The 21,958-nt window shown below is 47.0% G+C and overlaps 1 protein-coding gene across 2 annotated transcripts in view; it reads left to right on the top strand.

The window, feature by feature from the left end:
- The first annotated feature begins 701 nt into the window (after positions 1-701).
- LOC106739703 (uncharacterized) overlaps positions 702-21,958 on the top strand; it is a 109,948-nt gene continuing 88,691 nt past the window's right edge. For both annotated transcript variants that reach the window (XM_059714904.1, XM_059714906.1), the window contains exon 1: positions 702-2,662. The gene's annotated coding sequence lies outside the window, so the exon portion shown is untranslated. The remainder of the gene's footprint in view (positions 2,663-21,958) is intronic.

The raw sequence follows: 21,958 nt of genomic DNA, 5'->3' as shown, positions 1-21,958 counted from the left end.
GAAGAACTCCAGAGAGGAAAAAGCTGCCTCATGTTCTTCTGTGACTGGAAGGTAGTGGAAGAGGAGGAGGAGGAAGGAAGGAAGGAGGAGAAGGAAAACTTTGCAGGGGGGATCTGCAAAGTTTTCCTTGAGTTTTATTTGGAAGATCTTTTATAAGACATGTTCAGGTATTTAGCCATGGGTGGGTCACTTCTATGTGAAGCTGCCACTAGGGGGGGAATACATATGACACACTTGGCTGGCATGTTTCAGGTGTCCGCAGAATGTCTCTGGCCTTACCAAGAAACGATGCTCTTCTAGTCCTGCAAACCTGCTCCAACCTGGTGCTAACACAGCAACTCCCCAAAATGCACTGGTAAAGCTGTGTTACAAGGGTTGCTCTCAAGCCTGCTGTCTGCAGCATGCTTAAAAGTGGCCAAAGGTGATGTCCCCGAGGATGCTTTACTGCTGCCTTTCCAGGGATGGCTCATGTGAGCAGGACTAGATGGACACAGTGTCCTCAGGAACAGGGGATGTAGTGGAGGCAGAAGCTAAGTGCTCATCTATCCTGCACAGAGGTGGCTGGGCTGATAACTGGTGCTGCAATGGCTGCTGTACAGCCCAAAGCACAGGGTAGCTGCTTTCCCTTGGAGTTTGAAGTGCTGTTACATAAGGACAATGAATGGCTGGGATCAAACCACTGATCACCTTTGGCTGCTGCTTCCCCCCCCCCCCCCGAGTCAAAGGCCCTGCCTGACTGGTGGAAAAGTCAGGCATTACTTTCCATCCTGCACCACAGAGCAATCAAGATGCAATCTGTTTATCAGCAAGTGGTTTCCTTTAAGGAGAAAGGATAGTCCCTTGCAAACAGCAGGACCCTCCCTTGAGATGAGAAGCAGAAACAGAGACCTCTGATGTGTGTGCAGGACTGGGCCTTTCCCCAGTGGTCTCCTGTTTCAGGCAGTTCTTCTCATTCCCCTCAACCACTCTCTTTTGGTCAGGAATACAGGGGGGGCAATAAAGGGAGAAGTAATGCTAATTATTAACATTCTTAAACCATACAAGGGGCAGGGAGGAATGAAATGCATGCTTGAAAGGGGCGTTTGGAAAACAGCTTGTACATGTGTCCATCTCCAGGGTTCTCCTAAAAAAATCATGAGCCATTCACCCCTCAGTCTCACCTCTGACCAGCACTTCTCCACGTCTCTACTCATCACTGCTGGGATGCACCTTGGGCCCACGTACTTATTGCTCCCACTAACAGAAACATTATCTCATTACATAGATGATTATATTCCTGACAGTTCTGGCTCCTGTTACTCACAATTCAATATTGTCCTTGTCATCTGCTTGTTTGGCTTATCAAAGAGAGGCAAAATCAAACTAGCAAGTTCCAAGTGCTAGATTTAAGATGATCATAATGCTAAAACCACCCACCTCTCTTGCTTCCAGACTCTCCTGAGAACTCATCTCTGCCCTATTGCACAGAAGTGCAGTTACTTATTAAAGAGCAGCTAGGCAGGTGCTGATTTGTGGCTGTTTCTCACTGGCTAGGAATTGCATCTTGTGCTATAGCACGATGTGAGTGTGTCTACATGTGCTTTTATGTGCGCCTAAACTTAATGCGCATTTGCCTAATGCACATTAAGATGATTTAGGCACACATCTACACATGCACACACTAAGGTACATTAACACAGTGTGTGGACCGACTTGGGACTAAATTTAGTCCCAAGTCAGTTGACATACATGGTATAAATGTGCCATAGCATATCTACATGTGCATGTAGGTGCTTCAGCTATTCACACATAAATTTGATACCTGCTTTTGCACGAATAGCCTAAAATTACCATTTTTAAGGGGAGACTCCTGTCCTTAATGCACCTTAAAATGGCTAATACATCTTAAATTAGCACGTATAGACAGGCCCTGTTATTCTTTACTCTGCCCTATGTCAACCCCACCCCCATACCTCATCTTCCTGATGGGGTTGGATTTGCTTGGCTCAGATTCAGTCCAGAATAGAATCAGTGATGTTGTCTGCTGTGAATAGCACTGATTGCAAGTCTAGGCCTTATGAATAGCCCCTGAACCATTACTTGCTTCTGACAATTATTTATCTCAGCTAAATACTGTAGGTGAGCAAACATAACCAAATGGTATTGTCATAAACGGATCGCATTAGCCAGGTGATATTCAGTGTTCAGGCAAATGATTCATCACTTAGCTCATGTGGTGTTTCTACTCCCTGACTGGATAACTCAGAGGTTTTAAAGACCAGAATAACAGCAACTAACAAATAGTTTTGTTCACAACTGAAAAACCCTGTTTGCACATGTACATATTTGCATGTGAATTGCAATGGTATGTTTCCCTACAAGTGGTATTCAATCACTGTAATGCTCTGTCTGCTGTACACAACTTCTGATACGGGAATGGGACAGAAGTCAGAACACAAGCTCTGTGCTAGCCGATTTGTTTGTGTCCACCGCTTGTGGTTGTTTTGTGTAATAGGAGCACCTTGTTGAAGATGGACCGTCCATCCATTAATCAGGATGAAGATCAGCTATTCTCCAAAAATTCTAGCAAGGAAAAATCATATTAAATTAACGAACAGTGAGGAAACAGAGCCCCCAGCATCAATCCGAGTCCAAGTGGAAGTTCAGCTTTGAAATAGAGGAGGTGGGTGAACGCTTCTGAAATGGTTTGGCAAATAATTTTCTCCAGAATGAATGTTCTTTCGTGAACATTTTCACTAAAAGTATTTTAATGTGGGGCTTTAAAACGAAAAGTTACAAAATGTCTTTCCTTTCCATGTGGAAAAAATATACTTTTCTAACTAGTTGTTCTTCTTTCCTTTTTTTTTCTTCTTTCACTTTGTTTTCTTGCCCATAAAAAGTGGCAGTATTTTCTCCCCCAAAATGAAATTATTCCCACCCCCAAAAAATCAAAGAAAACAGTCAATGATTTGCTTTGATTTCTTTCTTCTTTCTGTTTTATCAAGCTGAAAAACGTTTGAAAAGAACTCAAACTGCGTTGTCCTCAAATGAGCATTGTTATGAAACAGCACTTTTCACTAAAATTGGGCTTTCATGGAAATATTTTAACTAGCTATGTTCTTAAATACTCTATATTCCCTGGTTTGGTGACTAGATTGTGATGATGATGGTATCTGTGTTGTGAGGTGTGCAGGAGTCCTTAGCATGGACCAGAACTCTTGAGCTTGGTGCTGCACAAACAAAACAGTCTAGTGACTACTCATCTCTAATTGGCATTGATCAATTAAGGTGAGGGGAGAGGGATGTTTCCTGTCTATTGATCGGACATGTAGACACCCAGAGAAATGAAAAAAAGGAAAAAGGACTTTGTCTCAAAGAGCTCACGATCTCATAAGGCTCTGTATCCTCTGAGCATGAGAATCCAGACTACTTTTTTTACCAAATGCAATAACCAACTTAATGGTCTATAGGGAAAAGCAAGGATTTATTGTGCTTGGAACGTCCCTATGTTAATTATACTTTGAATCCACCACAATATCACCAGAGAAATATGGCATTGATTTTTTTTCCTGTATCTTTCTCTTTGTGATGGTGAAATGAGCTGTGTGGCAGCTGCTGATTTATTTAGAGGTGAATGAGGGATTGTTCCGAAATGAATTTCTTAGTATTAATTATGTTCCATCCCTGCTGAGATTTTTAACAAGATTATTCCTTCCAAGAATCCTTGCTTTGTTGCTGGATTGTTGGGGGTTTTTTTCAGTTTCAAAGCTGTGTGTGTGTGTGTGTGTGTGTGTGTGTGTGTGTGTGTGTGTGTGTGTGTGTGTGTGTGATAAAAGTCAGGAGGAAGGGGGGGATTGAGCTTTGTATCAGGCAGACAAGTTGTAGCAAAACTGGGAAATACTGTTGGCTCCATCAGCATTGAAATAGGAGCAGGTGTGAGACTGCTTGGAAAATCTTTCTCCTCAGTGTTGGAACGCTGATCTTTGCCAACTCATTTTTAGTGCTTGTACAAGTGACGGACAACACAAGTGTATCACACCGCTCTCCTGGAAAGCAGATCCCCTCCTGCCCCAATCCTGCTAATGGATCTCATCAGCACTACCATTGCTAGCTCAGGCCTGGTCCCATGCTCCAGCTGTGCCACTGGCTTGCAGTACTAACATGCAGCTTCCTACTATTCCAGCCCCAGGTTCTCCCTACCCAGCTCTGCCAAAATCCCTCTATCCTAACCTAAAGCAACACCTCAGGGAATAGCCGTGGGTCAGGGGATATCCAGTGCTGAGTTATTCAGATGCCCTGGCCCAAGTTTTTCAATCCTAACCTGTAGCAAACTCTTATTTCAGTCTTAGTTCCCCACCCACAGAACTTGCAAGTGGGCACAACTACACATGCTATTAGCATGCAGCAATAAACTCCAGCGCACATCACACTGGAGTTTATTGCTCCCAGATTCACTATTTGAATGTGCACCTGGGACTGCAGCCTGTTGAGCTGGGTGGCAGCAGCCCCAGCTGGCAGGGGGCCCAGGGGGTCAGCCTGCCAGGCTAGGGCTACTCTGACCTGGCTTAATGTGCTGTGGAGAGCCTGGCTGGGGCATGAGAGTGCTCCAGCATGGGGCTAGCCGGCAGCCAGTCCCTGCACTGAAGCACCCTTGTGCCCCAGCCAGCCCGGTCACTATCTACATGTGCACTGCTGCAGAGTAAAAAGCTCTGTAGTAGGATAGTACTTTTATTTACAAGTACTAATCTATTGCGGATTTAATTAGTTGACTCTGTTCTAATAGCACTGCACATGTAGACCCTGAGATGTTTACTGCTAGCTAATTAGGCAACTCCACAGTAATCTGAGACCCACAAAGCTTTGCAAAGTCATCTCAGCAATGTTTGACTCAGTACAGGTTGCCCCAACAAATGTTAAAGGAAGAGGAGTAGAGTTCGTTCTGGGCTTCACCTTTCCCCCAAAGGTAAACGTGTGTTCTCTTCTAGGTTGGCGGATCTCCTCTGGTGGGCTTTAAACTAGGCTTATTGGGGGGAGGGGAAGATGAGGGCGGGGGAAGCCGTGGACCACCAAACCATGTGGCACCCACAAGGACACCCCACCCTGAAGAAGGAGAACATCGGGAACCTGCAATCCATGGGGCGGCCAGCACTACAGCACAGGTAAGCAATAAGCAGGTAAGCAATAAGGGGCCCTTTGGGAATCAGAGCTGCGGGGCAGCAAAGGCACCAGTCACAGGGCTCAAGTGCCTATATACTAATGCTAGGAGCATGGGGAGCAAGCAGGATGAACTAGCACTCCTGCTTGCAGAAAACACCTACGACTTAGTAGGGCTAACAGAAACCTGGTGGGATTCTTCCCACGACTGGGCGGTACATATTGAGGGTTATAAGCTGTACAGAAAGGACAGGGTAGGGGAAGAAAGGGGGAGGGGTTGCGATCTATGTCAATGAGCAATATACATCGACCCTTATCAAGACGGAATCGACAGAGGAGAAAGTAGAAGGATTGTGGGTTAGGTTACATGGGGGTCAAGGAGAAAGGGATTTGGTGGTAGGGGTCTGCTACAGACCCCCACACCAAGGGGGAGAGCTAGATTTGGGGTCCTGAGGCAGCTCTCGGAGACCATAAAAACTAAGGAGGCGGTAGTCATGGGGGACCTAAACTACCCAGACATCTGCTGGGAGATGCAGATGGCAAAGTCCCACTGTTCGTGCAGGTTCCTATCCTGTGTGCAGGACCTCCACCTGGAGCAGGAGGTACATGGTCCCACTAAGGGGAATGCCTTACTGGATCTGGTACTGGCAACGGGGGATGACATGGTAGGGGACCTACACATCGGTGGTCACCTGGGGGACAGTGATCACCAAATAATAGTATTCATCATAAGACGTCGAGTGGGTAAGGTAACTAGTAGGGTGAAAGTGCTAGACTTTAGGAAAGCTGATTTCAATGAACTCAGGTGATTAGTCAAGGACGCACTGCAGAGTAGGGGTTTTGAAGAGATGGGAGCCCAGGAAGGGTGGCTGTGCCTTAAGGAAATGATCCTTCAGGCACAGAGGGAAACGATCCCGATGCAAGGAAAAAGAGGGAAAGGGGCCAGAAAGCTTCCCTGGCTGACCAGAGAAATCCAGAGCAGCCTACAGGCTAAAAGGGGAACATAAAAAGTGGAAACGGAGAGATTACCAAAGAGGAGTATACCTCCTCTGTTCATGCTTGTAGAGAGGCAGTTAGATGGGCCAAAGCTACCATGGAGCTGAGGATGGCATCCCAAGTTAAGGATAACAAGAAATTGTTTTTAAGCTATATAGGGAGTAAAAGGAAGGCCCAGGGTGGAATAGGACCCCTACTACATGAGCAGAAGCAATTGGTGACAGACAGGGGGGACAAGGCTGAACTCCTCAATGAGTTCTTTGCCTCAGTGTTCCTAAGTGAGGGGCAGGACAAGTCTCTCACTGGGGTTGTAGAGAGGCAGCAGCAGGGCGCCAGATTACCAAGCGTAGACCCTGAGATGGTGCAGAGTCACTTGGAAGAACTGGATGCCTTTAAATTGGGAGGCCCGGATGAGCTCCATCCAAGGGTACTGAAGGCACTGGCTGACGTCATTGCAGAGCCACTGGCAGGAATATTTGAACACTCGTGGCGCACGGGCGAGGTCCCAGAGGACTGGAAAAGGGCCAATGTGGTCCCCATTTTCAAGAAGGGGAAGAAGGAGAACCCAGGCAACTATAGGCCAGTCAGTCTCACCTCCATCCTTGGTAAAGTCTTTGAAAAAATTATCAAGGCTCACATTTGCGAGAGCCCGGCAGGACAAATTATGCTGAGGGGAAACCAGCATGGGTTCGTAGCAGGTAGATCATGCCTGACTAATCTCGTCTCTTTTTATGACCAGGTCACAAAACACCTGGACACAGGAGTAGGGGTTGACATCATATACTTAGACTTCAGGAAGGCCTTCGATACGGTATCCCACCCCATACTGGTGAACAAGTTAAGAGGCTGTGACTTGGATGACTATAAAGGCCGGTGGGTGGCGAATTGGCAAGAGGGTCATACCCAGAGAGTCGTGGTGGATGGGTTGGTATCGACCTGGAAGGGTGTGGGCAGTGGGGTCCCGCAGGGCTCGGTCCTCGGACTGATACTCTTCAATATCTTCATCAGCGACTTGGACGAGGGAGTGAAGTGTACTCTGTCCAAGTTTGCGGATGACACAAAACTGTGGGGAGAAGTAGAAACACCGGAGGGCAGGGAACAACTACAAGCAGACCTGGACAGGTTGGACATATGGGCAGAAAACAACAGAATGCGATTTAACAAGGAGAAATGCAAAGTGCTGCACCTAGGGAGGAAAAATGTCCAGCATACCTACTGCCTAGGAAATGACCTGCTTGGTGGCACGGAAGCAGAAAGGGATCTTGGAGTCCTAGTGGACTCCAAGATGAACATGAGCCGGCAGTGTGACGAAGCCATCAGAAAAGCCAATGGCACTTTATCGTGCATCAGCAGATGCATGACGAACAGATCCAAGGAGGTGATACTTCCCCTCTATCGGGCGCTGGTCAGACCGCAGTTGGAGTACTGCGTGCAGTTTTGGGCACCACACTTCAAGAGGGATGTGGATAACCTGGAGAGGGTCCAGAGAAGGGCCACTCGTATGGTTAAGGGCTTGCAGGCCAAGCCCTATGAGGAGAGACTAGAGCACCTGGACCTCTTCAGCCTCCGCAAGAGAAGGTTGAGAGGCGACCTTGTGGCTGCCTATAAGTTCATCACGGGGGCACAGAAGGGAATTGGTGAGGTTTTATTCACCAAGGCACCCCTGGGGGTTACAAGAAATAATGGCCACAAGCTAGCAGAGAGCAGATTTAGACTAGACATTAGGAAGAACTTCTTCACAGTTAGAGTGGCCAAAGTCTGGAACGGGCTCCCAAGGGAGGTGGTGCTCTCCTCTACCCTGGGGGTCTTCAAGAGGAGGTTGGATATGCATCTAACTGGGGTCATCTAAACCCAGCACTCTTTCCTGCTTATGCAGGGGGTCGGACTCGATCTATTGAGGTCCCTTCTGACCCTAGCATCTATGAATCTATGAATCTGTGAAACAGCTTGTGTTTCATTTTGATCTTGTCAGCAGTGAAGGCGCTCTAGTCTCTCCAGGAGAGTGACAGGGTTGCAGACACCCAAGAGCATTCACTACAAGACAGTGTTTACACTCACACTAGCAAGTAACTCTCATGTAGTCTTAGGGAGGCGTTGTCTCTGCAGTCACTGAAGTTGTCCAGTGGACTGTGGCATTTCCTAACAATCAAGTCACTACAGCTGTTGGGAGAACATTGTGGAGGCACATTTTTGCCTAAAGCTAAACTATGCTCTGGTTTACCTCCAAAGCTACTGGTCCAACACTGATTCCAGCTGGAAGTGGTATACAAAAGACCACAGGCACCAGGGCCAGCTCTTGTTCCTCTTGTAGACCAAACAGGTAGGTGGTTCATGCATTTACAGAACAGGGAAACCTTTTGCTTTCTTTGCAAAACATTTTTAAATGTTTAATTCTGCCTGCCCATAGAGGCAGTCCCATGTTGTCCTCAGAGCTTCTGCAGCCTGTGATGGAAGAGACACAAACACACTATTCTCTTTTTTTTCTAGGAAACTACTTTTGTACACTTTTTTGTTGTTTGCCCCGACCTTAAATTAAAAATAAAGGCAACTAAACTGAGGCTGAAATTCAGTTGCTGCTCTTTGCATCTGGAAAAGCATGGCAACATAGGAGACTTGGGATCACATGGACCACACTGGGCATGTCTACACACAACACTACATTGCCATAGCGACAATCTACAGCAACATAGCTTGTTGCTACAGCAACATAGCATTGCTAGACGCTAACCATGATGTTGCTGTTACTGCGCCACCAAATTGGGCCGAATCTCCGCTGAATTGAATTGGGGACTGAAGCTTCACACAGCCCTAGTGCGTACACATGTACTAACTTTCTGACAGTTAAGATAACAACTGTTTTAAGCTGTCTTAACTTCCAGAGCATACACATGTATGTGGAGCAGAGTTGACATAAACGTGGCGCAAGATAATATACCTTCAAGGTGTATTATCTTGATACACATTAGTTAAGTCAACTTAGTGCACAAGATGGCTGCCACCACCTGAAGGAGCTGTACATGTGTACTCTCCAAAGAGGCTTAATTCAGTTTGACTTAGTTAAGTCACCTTGTTTTAAATCAACTGAGTATGTGTTTATGCACCTAAGGAACTAGTGCCCACTGTGTTGTACTGTCTCGCCCAGTGTTAAAGGCACCCTATACATAGAGGCTGAGGAGACAGCTATTGCTACGCCTTAGTAGAGGAGCTCTTTTAGCTCCTGCAGCAGAGATTTGTGCCTTTAGATGTAGAGGCCACCAGTTCAATCTCTACTTGGCTGACCATCTGGAACATCATTTGCTGACTTAACCAGAACTGATGCAAGAAAAGAGGAAGACCCACAGGAGGAAGCAGCATAACCCTTGCAGCTGAGCAGTTGGTTATATGACAAGAAACAGTGAGCACTTATTTGCATGCACCAGTGAAGAACGTGCCCCTGGAACATGGACTCCTGTGATAGGAAGCAAACCTATTTGGAGGGGAAGGGCAGAGACTAAATCACCTTCCCTCAACCAATATCTTCTCGAACTCATGTATGTGTAAGGCAGGCCCGGTTTCTTTCTCATTTACTTCCTGCAGCAATCAGATCAGATCTGGCTTCAGAACAGAGGTAGAGGGATGTAACTGCCTGAAACTCTTACAGGGTTTCAACCCTCTGAGATTTGGGGCCAGTCTTGCTTCAGGCATGGCTGTGGTGGCAGATAGGTGAAGGTGTCTTGCTATACCTCGAGACGCAAAAATCCAAGTCCTGCTCTGGATTCAGGCCAAAGGCGATCCCAGTTGGCTCAGCTGTAAATGGGAACCTGGTCGTTTGTGCTGGGAAACGAATGGCAGCTGACCATGATGCCACATTACTTCCTTGTGTACCTTAAGGCTGCTACCCCAGTGGACCCTTTAGCTCACATGGATCTTGCTTTCAGTGGCAACTCTAAAATCTGGATACACCCCTCACTGAGCTTTGGAGAAGTTGAAATCCAGCCTTTCCACCTGGCTTCAGAATAGGCCAGGCCAATCTAGAGATCCAGAAATGACCCCCATCCTCCTGATCTTTGAGAGAGATTAGATGAGGATCTGAACATTTTACCTCCTGCCTTGTTAGAATTTGAGGTGCTTGGATGTTATGGTTATGACCTGTATCATAAAGCTCTATGGTTTGTGGTTTGCTGGATAGACACGTGGACAGAATTTCCCTAGTTTAGCCTCAAAATGGAGCAAAGATACAATGTTCTGATGGAAGATGCCACAGCAGGCTAATAATGAATGGTTTGAGGGAAGGGGTGAGCCTTGGCTGCATCCCCTTGGCTGGAGGCAGACAACTAAAAATGAGACGCAGCAAGATGCCCTTGCAAAGGACATGCCATTCCCATCCTTCCATCAAACAGGGATTTCCCCAGCTGGGAGCTGAGCCAACACAAACCACCGGCTAATTGCTGAAAGCCTGTCTCTACCCAGAAGTGCTGGGAACATCTGAGATCGATTCAAAGCAGATCAAAGAGCACTTGGAGTTCTCCGAGCGTTCCCCCGAGCAGGCAAGAGGAATAGATATCAGGACGTGGGAAAGGTTGTCAGCTCCCAGGCTGCCACCAGCACTGCCGGCACATGCTCCGCCAGGCTGCCTGACAGAGCGCCCCCACTCTGGAGGGGCACCCTGTGTTTCATTAGACTTTCTTTTAAGTGACACTTTCCTCTCTCATGTTGATGGCTGTGGCAAGGAGGACAGGATCACATGGGGCTAGGACAACAGGATGGTGGAAATCAAAGGAGCTAAGGCAATTTATGCTTGTCAAAGCCCCACTGACTAGTATCTGCGGTGCAAACACTACATGAACATGAGTACATCATAGTACTTCACATGTTTTTGTTGTGTAATCAGGTACGAGTAAGCAATGTGCGTTTGAAGCATTTGTAACGTGCCCACTAGACCCTCAGTCCAACCCAGGCACATATGCATGAGGGGTTGCTATCTATGTGATAAACCACAGAGCCACACGTGATCTAGAAGCTAGAGCCTAGAGGAAGACCTCTATTCTAGTTCGGTCTCTGCCAGAGAGACACTGCTGAGAGATACTGCTCTGTGTCTCAGTTGCCCCATCTGAAAAATAGGTCTCTCTTTGGATACAGCTATAGGAGAACTAGCTCTTGTCTGGACTGCATTTATCACTCGCTGCTGATCACCTTGGCTGCACTCTGCCTTGCCAGTCCATGCCGCTCTTGCTACTATTTTACACCTAGGGGAAGCCTGATGCCATCGCTGTGATTTCAAGCCGCCTGGCAGAGAAATGCCTTTTTCTTCCATCAAGACCCTCTAACTGCTTCCCAGAAGACCCTCACTGGTAGGCAGGGTCGAGATTCTGAAATCATAGACCCACTGAGGAACAATACATAAAAAGGAGAAATGCCCCTTCTTCAGGTGACTTGTGCAGCAAGACATGATACAGGGGGTAAAATCACTGGTTCACAAATGTCGGCGATCATAGTCCAACTGCTATGGGATGGCCAGTGAAGAGGCTACATCAAAGGCCAGGAGTGCTAGAAGAGGGTTTCTCAAGCAGTGTGCCACAGCCCCTCAGGAGCAGTTATGACGAACAGTCAGGAGGTGGGGGTCAGGAGCCTTGCAAAACATATTGCACTGTAAAGCAAAGACACATCAAGCTCTTCCACTCCCTATGTATCCTTCCCTGGAACGGCCAAGTATCTTCACCCACCTCCAGAAGCACATACACAAATCAATAATACAGCCCTCTCTGTTAAAGGCCCATTGCTCTACTTTTGTACAGCTACTAAAAAGAAGGTCATGGAGCTTTCTGACTTTAAATAAGGGGTCGGCGACTTGCAAAGGGTGAGAGAGGTTTGTCTAGAAACCACCTGCACTCTTGGATTCCAGATGCAGTAAGTGCCCCCAGCTCACACTCCTGGCAATAAAGATCTGCTTCACAGAGGGGAGAGGTCCTAGCCTTCTGGCCAGACCTCGACCATACTACTGAGTGCCCCGTAGACAAGAGGTTGACTTCTATCGAGCAGCTAATGGGTTAAGAAGAGAAATCGACTCCACAATTCCCTTTCTTCCCCTCCTTCTCTCTCACTCCTATCAATTCCCCTTCTTAAAATGCGGCAACTCTGCCGGGTACTCTGTCTGCTTCATTACAGGCCAATAAGATACAAAGTGCTTTGCGGAATGGGTAATGAAGCACATTCCATCAGGCTGGCACTGGAGTAAATCAAGACCATTGCAGGCAATTAAGCAGCAGAACATGTAGAGAGCGCAGTTAACAAAGTGAGCATTCTGCTTCTGCACCTGCATTGTCGGAGGGAGGAGTGCGTGCTTGGAAAGGCAGCACTGCAACCCCTGGCACGAGGGCTGGAGCTGGAGGAAGCTGGCAGAGCAGCAGGGGAAGGCTCCGCAGCACTATGCTGCTAATGGCACTGCAGAACTCTTAGCAGAGCCCTGCAAACAGGGCCCTGGGTGGAAATCCTCGCAAGCAGCCAGCAAGCCAGAATGCAAAGCGGGTTCTAAGGCAGACTAGGTTTTTTGGGTAAATCCAGTATCTTTTATTAGACCAACTCAAATCTGAGCTGGTCCAATAAAAGATACTGGATTTACCCAAAGAACCTTCTCTGCCTATGTCCTTAGACCAGGGGTGGGCAATTATTTCGGGTGGAAGGCTGCTTACTGAGTTTTGGCAAGCCATCGAGGGCCGCATGACAGGCGGCCAAGGGCAGATAAATATTAATTTTCTAAATTTTTTAGGGGCCCTGTGGGCTGGATAGAATGGCCTAGCAGGGCGCATCCGGCCCCCAGGCTTCATTTTGCCCACCCCTGCCTTAGACCAACACGGCTACAATTTACACCCCTGAAAGTGGGCTCTAAAGCAGCCTGCTCCTCCCTTTCATCCAGCTGGGAGCTTGCAGCAGTCTTCCAAAAGGTAGAGCTCTGCTTTAATTTATGCAGGTGAATCCCCCCTGCACTGCTCTGCTGGCCTGAGACAGCTGGAACACAGCAGCCTGTATTGACTCCAGGCCAGACCCCAACTCCTCCCGGTCAGGGGCAGGTAGCACCTATATTAGAAAGGTTTTCACCCACCCTTGAGGCTGCTACAAAGGCTCTTATTGCCATTCCTGAGGTGCAAAGGGTCCATAAGCAACCAGGGTACTAATTAGGGTATTTGACAGATCAAATAAAGTTTGGTCAATTGACCAGTCAAATCTTGTTAAAAAAATTGTAAAAAATTGCTAATAGGTCCAAATGATGCACAGAAAAAGCACAACTTTCCCATTAAGTAATGTGTCAAAAAAGTGAACAAATCTTATTTCTGTCAAGAAAACTACAAAAAAGGTAGTTATTTGGTAAAATTAATATAATCTGTGACCAGTCAAAAAGTATTCCGGCACTTGACCAGTCAATTGACAATAGTTGCCCAGTCAATTGACCAGCTTGCCAACTGTCGTGGAAACACACACAGCATACTTTTGGGTCAGTTCAGCAGAAGCTTTTATTTAAAAGAAACTACAGCTGTAGGGGGGATTTCAAAGTGACATGGATTTCCCAAGCACTTGGAAGGGGTTCCCCCCCCCCGAGCAAAATCAGGAGGCTTATATACTTTTTAACAGTTGCTTACAACTCACGTGATCATATAGTGAAATTAGCATGAAAAGCGGCTATAATATTACTTCATTATTTCTTTGCTGTAATCAGGATGGGAACTAATGGGGGAGGCGAGGTTAGTTCACAAACCTCCTTCTTGCACCTGGAAATCAGATTTGTACATACTTTTTTGCTATCTTCAAGGCCGCGGTGAGCGAAGCAGTTGCAGAGGAGTTACAAAGAACAAACACTTTCTCTTATCTGTTCTATTATACAGAGCCAGCAATTCTCCACAAAGCGGTTATGTCATATAACTAAAATAATCAAAGTTTAAGGCATATATTTTTTCTGATTCCACACAACCCTAGTTCTAATAGTTAAATAGCAAAGCTGCAGCACTGCAAAAGCACTGAGGGATCTCTGGGTGGGAGGTAGCTATAGCTGTGTCTGAGTAAGCCGTGGGCTGTCCAACTAACACCCAGGACACCCAAATCTGAGCTTATTTGAACGCTTATTTAGATGACATTTTTTTAAATGATACACTCTGGAAGTAAGAGCTCAGGTACCTGACAGGGTATTTTTTTAACATATAGCAGATGTAATGATGCAATATTTAATATATCAGAGTGGGTTAATGGTTTTTAGTCATTAGCAATATAAATGATTTCTTATGACATCCGACCTTTGGGTACCATTCATTTGCTATGTATAGGTGCTGACCCAAATCTCCATTCCCAGATATGCCACTGTCCTGGGAAACTGAGTGCCATTCCTGGATCTGCCACAGACTTCCTTTGGAACCATGGGCAAGCCACTTAGTTTCTGTGCCTCAGTTTCCTGTTGGTGAAATGGGGATAATAATACTCTGATGGTGTATTTGCTGTGCTAGGTTTTGGAGTAGGGATATTGTCTTACACCGATAGTGTATAGCAACCAGCGCAACGTGGCCCTGATCTCAGTTTGTACGTTCTGCTGTCATCACTGTAAATGTGGCTGGTGGGTAGGAACTTAGCTGTAATTGTTCCATGCACCTGCTCTATCCCAGAGTAAGTGGAAGTCAAGCAGGGGCAGGCAGCCCAGAATGGAACAGGTGCTAAATGATTGTGACTGAGCTTCCACTTACTGAAGGAAAGAGTGGACACGTGGAACCATTGCACCAATTCAGGCTGATGCATGGGAAGTCTCTAACTGCACCTTAAGTTACAAAGGGCACATTGCCTGCTCTGGACCATGCAGTGGAGCACTTCAGGGAAGCACAGCCTGTTTGCCCCATGGTGCTGGGCACCATGCCCTTGTAAGCAAGTTTATTGGTATCACTTTTGAGAGCCTCCATTTGGGGACGAAGGGTACACAGAGTAGATGAGCCGCACTATCCTGTGGCATGCCCTAGCACAGCCTAGAAACAGAGCAACCGTACCAGAAGACTGCATGCCCTTCTCTCCTATGAGATCAGTCTGAGCTGACATAGCATGGGGGCAGCCTACACTGATGTTGCCCCAGTGGGAAACATTAGAGGGTTCCCATTTCAATCCACCACAGAAAGAGAAGGGAAACACAGGGGCACAGCCTTGCAGGGGATGATGAGTTCTCATTAGTGGAAACCCTTCTTTCCCAGCTCCGTTACCAGAACCCCTCCAGCATATGCAGCTTCCCCAAGAGATCTCTCACCAGTGACTGGAACAACGTCCTCAAGGGTTTTGCATCAACTGGGGCAACCTCCAGGACAGAAGCTTGGAACAGAGGTGCAGTAAAGAGTATATATTTTGCCCTAGTAACATATTTCACTGGCTAGTTTTATGCCTTAGGGATCCATTTAAGGCAGCCAAACTAATGGGAGATATGTGTGCTTGAAGGCAGGCAATGGCCCTGAGTTTTTTGCTCTAGCTTTGGGGAAACGGCTTCCTTGTCCATAGCCTAAATCTCTCCAGAGGTCAAAGGGTGCTAATTATCTTTATCCTCCCATGTAAAACACCTGCAAGGCATTGCTTTTAATTTAGGGTCATCCAGCATTTGCCACTACCTGCTGTCTAGGCTTGTGCCTTGCTGCATTGCCTCAGAGGCAGACTGGGAAGCAGATGATACTGAGGACTCTTGGATTCATAGTCTGTTCTGGTTTCCTCTCTGCACTAGATGTGTTGTGCATGGCTCTTTGCACAGCACCAGGTATGTCACTGAGTAGCTCAGTGCAGCTGCTTGTCTGGTATGGTAGGTTCAGGATAAGGCTGTGACCCTTCCCTCATCTGTCCCCACAGATCATGTGGCTCTTAGTTTCTATAGATGATCAAAAAGCAGCAAGAAAAACCTTTTGGGGTAGTTCTAGGTATGCTTATAGTCTGCATGACGAGAGCATGAAGCTGCTTTGTAGTCTTTCATGCATTTATTGTTGCAAGAGGCCTGGAAGTTGGGGAAGTGCTATGCTCCTCCTTTTGGAGATGGGGAACTGAGGCATGGATGTCCATGCCCAAAATCTTGCACCTACCAACCTTGCCCTGGCTTGTTCAGAACCAAGACTCTCCACCTTCCCAAAGAAGTATTGTAGTCATTAAGTCCCTTGGGACAGATCTCCAGGTACCTTCCCCAAATACTTGGGTTTCAGCAGCACCTGGGCCAAACAGCCTTATAAAACACAGCTCCTGAATACTGCAGAGGGGAATGGAAGAAGGGCAAAAGCTCCTGCTTCCCTCCTGCACCATTGCATGCTTTGGTTTTGGTACTGAAATATTTATTGGCTTGAAATCAGAATGGGGAATGAAGGCAGTGGATCTTCCCAACTGAAGAACAGCTGGGAGACTGGGGAGTGAGGAGGAAGCAGAGGAAAACTGATGTGCTCACCTATGTTTCATCTGGACTCAGGGCAGATCCACCTACCTCTCACCCTGCTGAGATGGCAAGAGACTTCCCCGCACCTTGGCCTCTGACCCATATTATTTTCCTCCTGCTTATCTGGGGCAGCCACAACCATCCCAGCTGCAGATGTAAAAACCCCAGTGCATTTTCCTTTGCTATGGGTTGGGTTGGGGGTGGGGTGCAGGAAAGTAAAGCAGCATAAATATAGTAATGAGGGAGAAGGAAGGGAGCAGGGATGTGGGGGGTGCCCAAGTGCCTGTGAGTTCCCATGCAGGCATTAGGAGAGGGATAACTGGCAGATGAGATGCTGCCAGGCAATGACTGAGCACCAATAACTGCAGAACCATTTGCCTGCTCAATCTTACCCCTTCTTCTTTCACTTGGGAAGAGGTTGCCATGTGCACCCCAGACAGAGGGGGGCAGGGGGTCTCATCACATTCAATGCTTCATTTCTACCTGAGGTGAAATCCTAAAGGCAGCTTTGGATTCCAGTCAAAAAGGCAAGGGATAAGGCTTGATCCTAGCTGCCCGCTCTGAGCCATGGCTCTGCATTGTTCCCCAGCCAGAACTTGGCCTCTCCACTGTGTGTCTGTGGAGCAGTAGCAGGAGGTAGAAATGCGTAAAGCAGCTATGATGACACTGGATCTTGAGTTAAGGCAGGGGCATCTGGGCCCTGGAGTCCCATTGTTCAGCCTGTTCACGGACCAGCGCACTACACACAACACATGCTGACTCCAGCCTTGCATGTTGCATGCAGTGCATGGAGCCCATCTGGGGCACTTGTTGCATGTGGTGCCTGCACCAGGCCAGCCCTGCATGCCGGATCCAAGGCCAGCCCAGATTGGGCCCATACATTGGCTCCATGTATGGTCTGGCACAGGTGCTAGATGTGTGTGCCCCAAACTGGCCCCACACACCATGGGTAGCACACAGCTCAGACTGGTCCCACCTGCTTCATATACCTACAGAGCCAGAGCTGGTGGGGTTCAGGGAGCACAAAGTCAAGTAGAAGATGGATGCTAAGTGATTTGCCCAAGGTCATGCAGCGAATCTGTGGCAGAACTCAGACCTCCTGGGGCCTCCGCTCCTTAAGCACAGGGCCATTCTCCCTTCCCTGTTGCCCAGCTTTTCCCAGAATGCACTGGGCACTGTCCTTGAGCAACTGGCTAAAGTAGGCACAGATAACCCTGAGTACCACCCCTTTGACTGCCTTCCCTCCTTCAACGAGTTGAAAACCACAGAAATAGGCTGCAGCTTCCATTCTTGTCCCCCATGCGTCTGTAGGACTCTCTCATTGTATCTATCAGTGCCAGCCAAGAGGAGGAGCCATATATTTGCTGATTCCATGCTCCCGGCATGCTAAAAGTGACTCTTTGCGGGACACTCCCCCTGGGAGTGTAATGTCTATTTGCCTTTCATTGCTTGATGGAATAGACCCTGCACGCACACACACCAGTCCCATGGTGGGAAGTTTGGGAACTGCTGCACAGCGCTGCTGGCACACCTGATCTGCAGTACGGCCCGCTGTTTGTTCCTGGCACGGCTCTGCTCACATGCCTCATTCCTGATCTGTACCCCCAACTTCCCCCTCACCCTACCACCCTGGTATTCTGTTTTGAGAGCTCACAGCCCTTTCAATGCACCTTCATCCTTTGCTGGAGCCCCTCATTGCTAGCTAGGTCCTCTAGCAGCAACACCAGATGCATAAGAACCTGAAAACTGCCATTGACTGAGTCGGACCATATATCTGTCTTGTCCAGTATCCTGTGTCGCATAATGGCAGAGAGTGGCTGCTGAAAGGGAGAGTGAACAGGGTAACACCAGAGGTTTTTTTCCCCCTCTTCCTTTCCTACTTGCAGCTGCCAGCATTTTGGGTCTGGAAGTTCTGATTCGGAGGCTGTGCCCCTAACTCCCGTGATCAAAAGTTACTGATACCCCTTTCCTCTGAGAATTTGTCCAATCCACTTTTGAAGAGAGTTAAACTGTCAGCTTCCACAACATCTTGTGGCAATGAGTTCCACACTTTAATTACACGTTATGTGAAAAGGAACTTCCTTTCGTTAGTATTAAACTTACTGCCCTATTGTTTCATTTTATGACCCCTAATTCGTGTATTGTGAGAGCTGGTAAATAATCCCTATTTACCTGCCCATTTGCCCAAGAGTGCAAGGTTCTTCTGTGGTTCCTCACAGTTGCCTTGGTCTTTAACACTTTTAATAATGTTGTGTCATCTGCAAACTTGACCACCTGACTACTCACCCCCGTCTTCCAGATCATTTATGAATGTGTTTAAAATGGCACCATTCCCAACACAGATCCCTGGGGGGACACCTCTGCTTACTACTTCCCATCCTGAAAACTGACTCTATCTTCACTCTTTGTTTTCTATCCTTAAGCCAATTTCTGATCCATGAGTGGGTCTCCCCTACAATCCCATGATGACCTAACTTCAGTAAGAGTCTGTGACTGGGGACCCTGTCAAAGGCTTTTTGGAAATCCAGATCTACTATGTCATCTGGATCACTCTGATCCACCTGCTTACTGACATCCTCAAAGAGCTCTAGTAGGTGGGTGATGTATGCTTTCCCCTTGACCAAACTGTGCTGATTCCTCCCCACCAAGTCATGTTCATCCATGTGCTGAAGATTTTTTGTTGTTGTTGCTTATGATTGTTTCTGCCCATTTCCCAGGAATATAAATTAGACTCATTGGCCTGTAGTTCCCTGGGTTCCCTCCAGTCCGTACCAAGGCTGTGTTTAGAGATGGGTTGTATACTACTGTTCAAGAGCTCAGCAATTTCTGTTAGGAGCTCCTTCAGGACCCTAGGGTGAATGCCATCAGGACCTGGTGCTTTGCTACAGTTTAGTTTTATCCATTACTTCTATGACCTCATCTACTGAAACCTCAATTTGGGTCAGCTCCACACTTATCCTTAGAGAGGAGTGGATCTGGTGAGGAAAGCTCTCTAACCTCTTCCCCAGTGAAGACAGATGCAAAGAATGTGTTTGGTTCTCAGCAAAGGGTTCTCTGGTTTATCACTGAAAATGGAAAGAAAAGAAACTCTCTCTTCCTCCCAGGAGGGTTAAAGGAATTCCCATTTGCAACGTATCCAGCTGTGCAATATCATCCACTGACTGGTTCAATTCAAGCCATTTGCACCACAAATGCACAGGGGACCTATCCTGCCATGAATTCAGGTGAGGCTTAATCCAAAGTCCAAGGAATCTAGCTGGAAGATTCCTATTGACTTCACTGGTCAACTGGATCAGGCCCATGTCTGGCAAAAGGGTTGATGGCACCAGCACAGAGGCGAAAGATGAAGAAAAAGGCTTCTTCTCTGCGGCAGAGAGCACCTCACCAGAGGAGGCACCAGCAGCCTCAGCAGAAGAGTTTATTAATAATAATAATGATTATTTTATCTCTTCCCTAATTAGAAAGCTGCAGATTCCAGGTGAGAGGTGAAAAGAACTTTTCCCATTAATCTTGCCAACGCCAGCAGTGAGCAGAAGCTGTTTCTTTAATGAAAGGTCCTGCCACTGCTTTAGTGCTGGCTTAATGACTTGGATTTGGGGTGCCAGAGCTGTAGGGGTGAGGAAAGCAAGAGCATTTTGTTCTAAGAAGGTTTCATTTGTTAAGCATCCAGGCCTGATCTGTGCTCATGTCATTAGAAAGAGCTGGGCTCGCAGCACCAGGGAAGGTTGTAATTAAAAGCAAAGCACAAAGATAAACTCTTGGAGCTGGTAGGAGCATGACACTTAACAATGGAATCATTTAACACTATCTGATCCTGGCCCCAAGCCCAATGTCCTGTGAGGGCTCTTGCCGGGAGCACAAGGTTGTTGCTTTTTGATGCAAGTATAAGCAGAGGCAATACATGAATGGAAGTGAAGCTAAATAGTGAGCAGAGCCCTCTAATGAGATGCACCAAGACCTCACCATTAGTATATAATAGATACCATTAACAGACATTATGTGGCTGCCCCAACTAGGAGATGTTGCTGACTCCAGTATCAAGAACAAAAGAAATTGGTACTCTTGGGTAGGGTCCAGTAAGATTTGCATAACAGCAGCAAGGTACTAATGGCAGACAAGTTTTTATAGGTAAATGAGGTATCGTTTATTAGACCAACTAAATAGTTGGAAAAATGTTCTTTACAAGCTTTTGGGCACAAATGTCCTTCTTCAGACATAGGAAGAGTCTGCTGGTGTTTGTATGCTCGCGTGGGGGGATAGAAGCTTAAGCCAATATGCAAAATGCAGGTACCGATGGCATTACCGACAGGCATAGGGTTGTGTTCCAGCATTCCCCAAATAGCTTCTAGTATCTCAAGGCTAACTTATCAGGCTATGCTCAGCCCTGCTTTGGAATAAGATACTGGCCTGTAATAACTGGAGAGCTGCTTGCAAATCAAGAGACAGGATTCCTCTATTCAGTACTAATGAGGCCTCACCTGAAGTTCTGTTTCCAGCTTTGGATCCCACACTTCAGAAAGATATAGACAAATTGGGAAGAGTCCAGCAGAGAGCAATAAACCTGATTAGAAGTCTGCGAACTATGATATTTAAGTAAAGGTTGGAAGAATTTGGGTTACTTAGTCTAGAGAAGGGAAGACTGAGAGTGTGTGTGGGGGGGGAGGATTTTATAACTGTCTTTGAATTTCTGAAGAATGGTTATGGTGGGGGCAGTGATAAATTATTCTCTGTGGCTGCAGGGAACAGGAGAAGGAATAACAGTTATAAATTACAGCAAGGGAAATTTAGGTTGGATTTTTAGGAAGAAATTTTCACTATGAGAGTGTTTCAACCCCTAGAACAGATTTCTTAGAAAGATAGTGGATTTTCCATCTTTGGAAGATTTTAAGGGCAAGTTAGAGAAGCACCAGTCTAGAAGGCAGGGGTGATCCTGCCTTGAGCAGGGGTTTGGAACAGGTAACCTTTTGAGACCCTTCCAGTCCTACTTTTCTATGATTTTGTAATTCTGCAATGAGACATCATCTGTGCAATACATAGATTCATAGATGCTAGGGTCGGAAGAGACCTCAATAGATCATCGAGTCCGACCCCCTGCATAAGCAGGAAAGAGTGCTGGGTCTAGATGACCCCAGCTAGATGCTCATCTAACCTCCTCTTGAAGACCCCCAGGGTAGGGGAGAGCACCACCTCCCTTAGGAGCCTGTTCCAGACCTTGGCCACTCGAACTGTGAAGAAGTTCTTCCTAATGTCCAATCTACATCTGCTCTCTGCTAGCTTGTGGCCATTATTTCTTGTAACCCCCGGGGGCGCCTTGGTGAATAAATACTCACCTATTCCCTTCTGTGCCCCCGTGATGAACTTATAGGCAGCCACAAGGTCGCCTCTCAACCTTCTCTTGCGGAGGCTGAAAAGATCCAGTTTCTCTAGTCT

Source organism: Alligator mississippiensis, chromosome 11, assembly GCF_030867095.1.
Source record: "Alligator mississippiensis isolate rAllMis1 chromosome 11, rAllMis1, whole genome shotgun sequence".
NCBI lineage: Eukaryota > Metazoa > Chordata > Crocodylia > Alligatoridae > Alligator > Alligator mississippiensis.
This window is presented reverse-complemented; position numbering and strand designations above follow the sequence as displayed.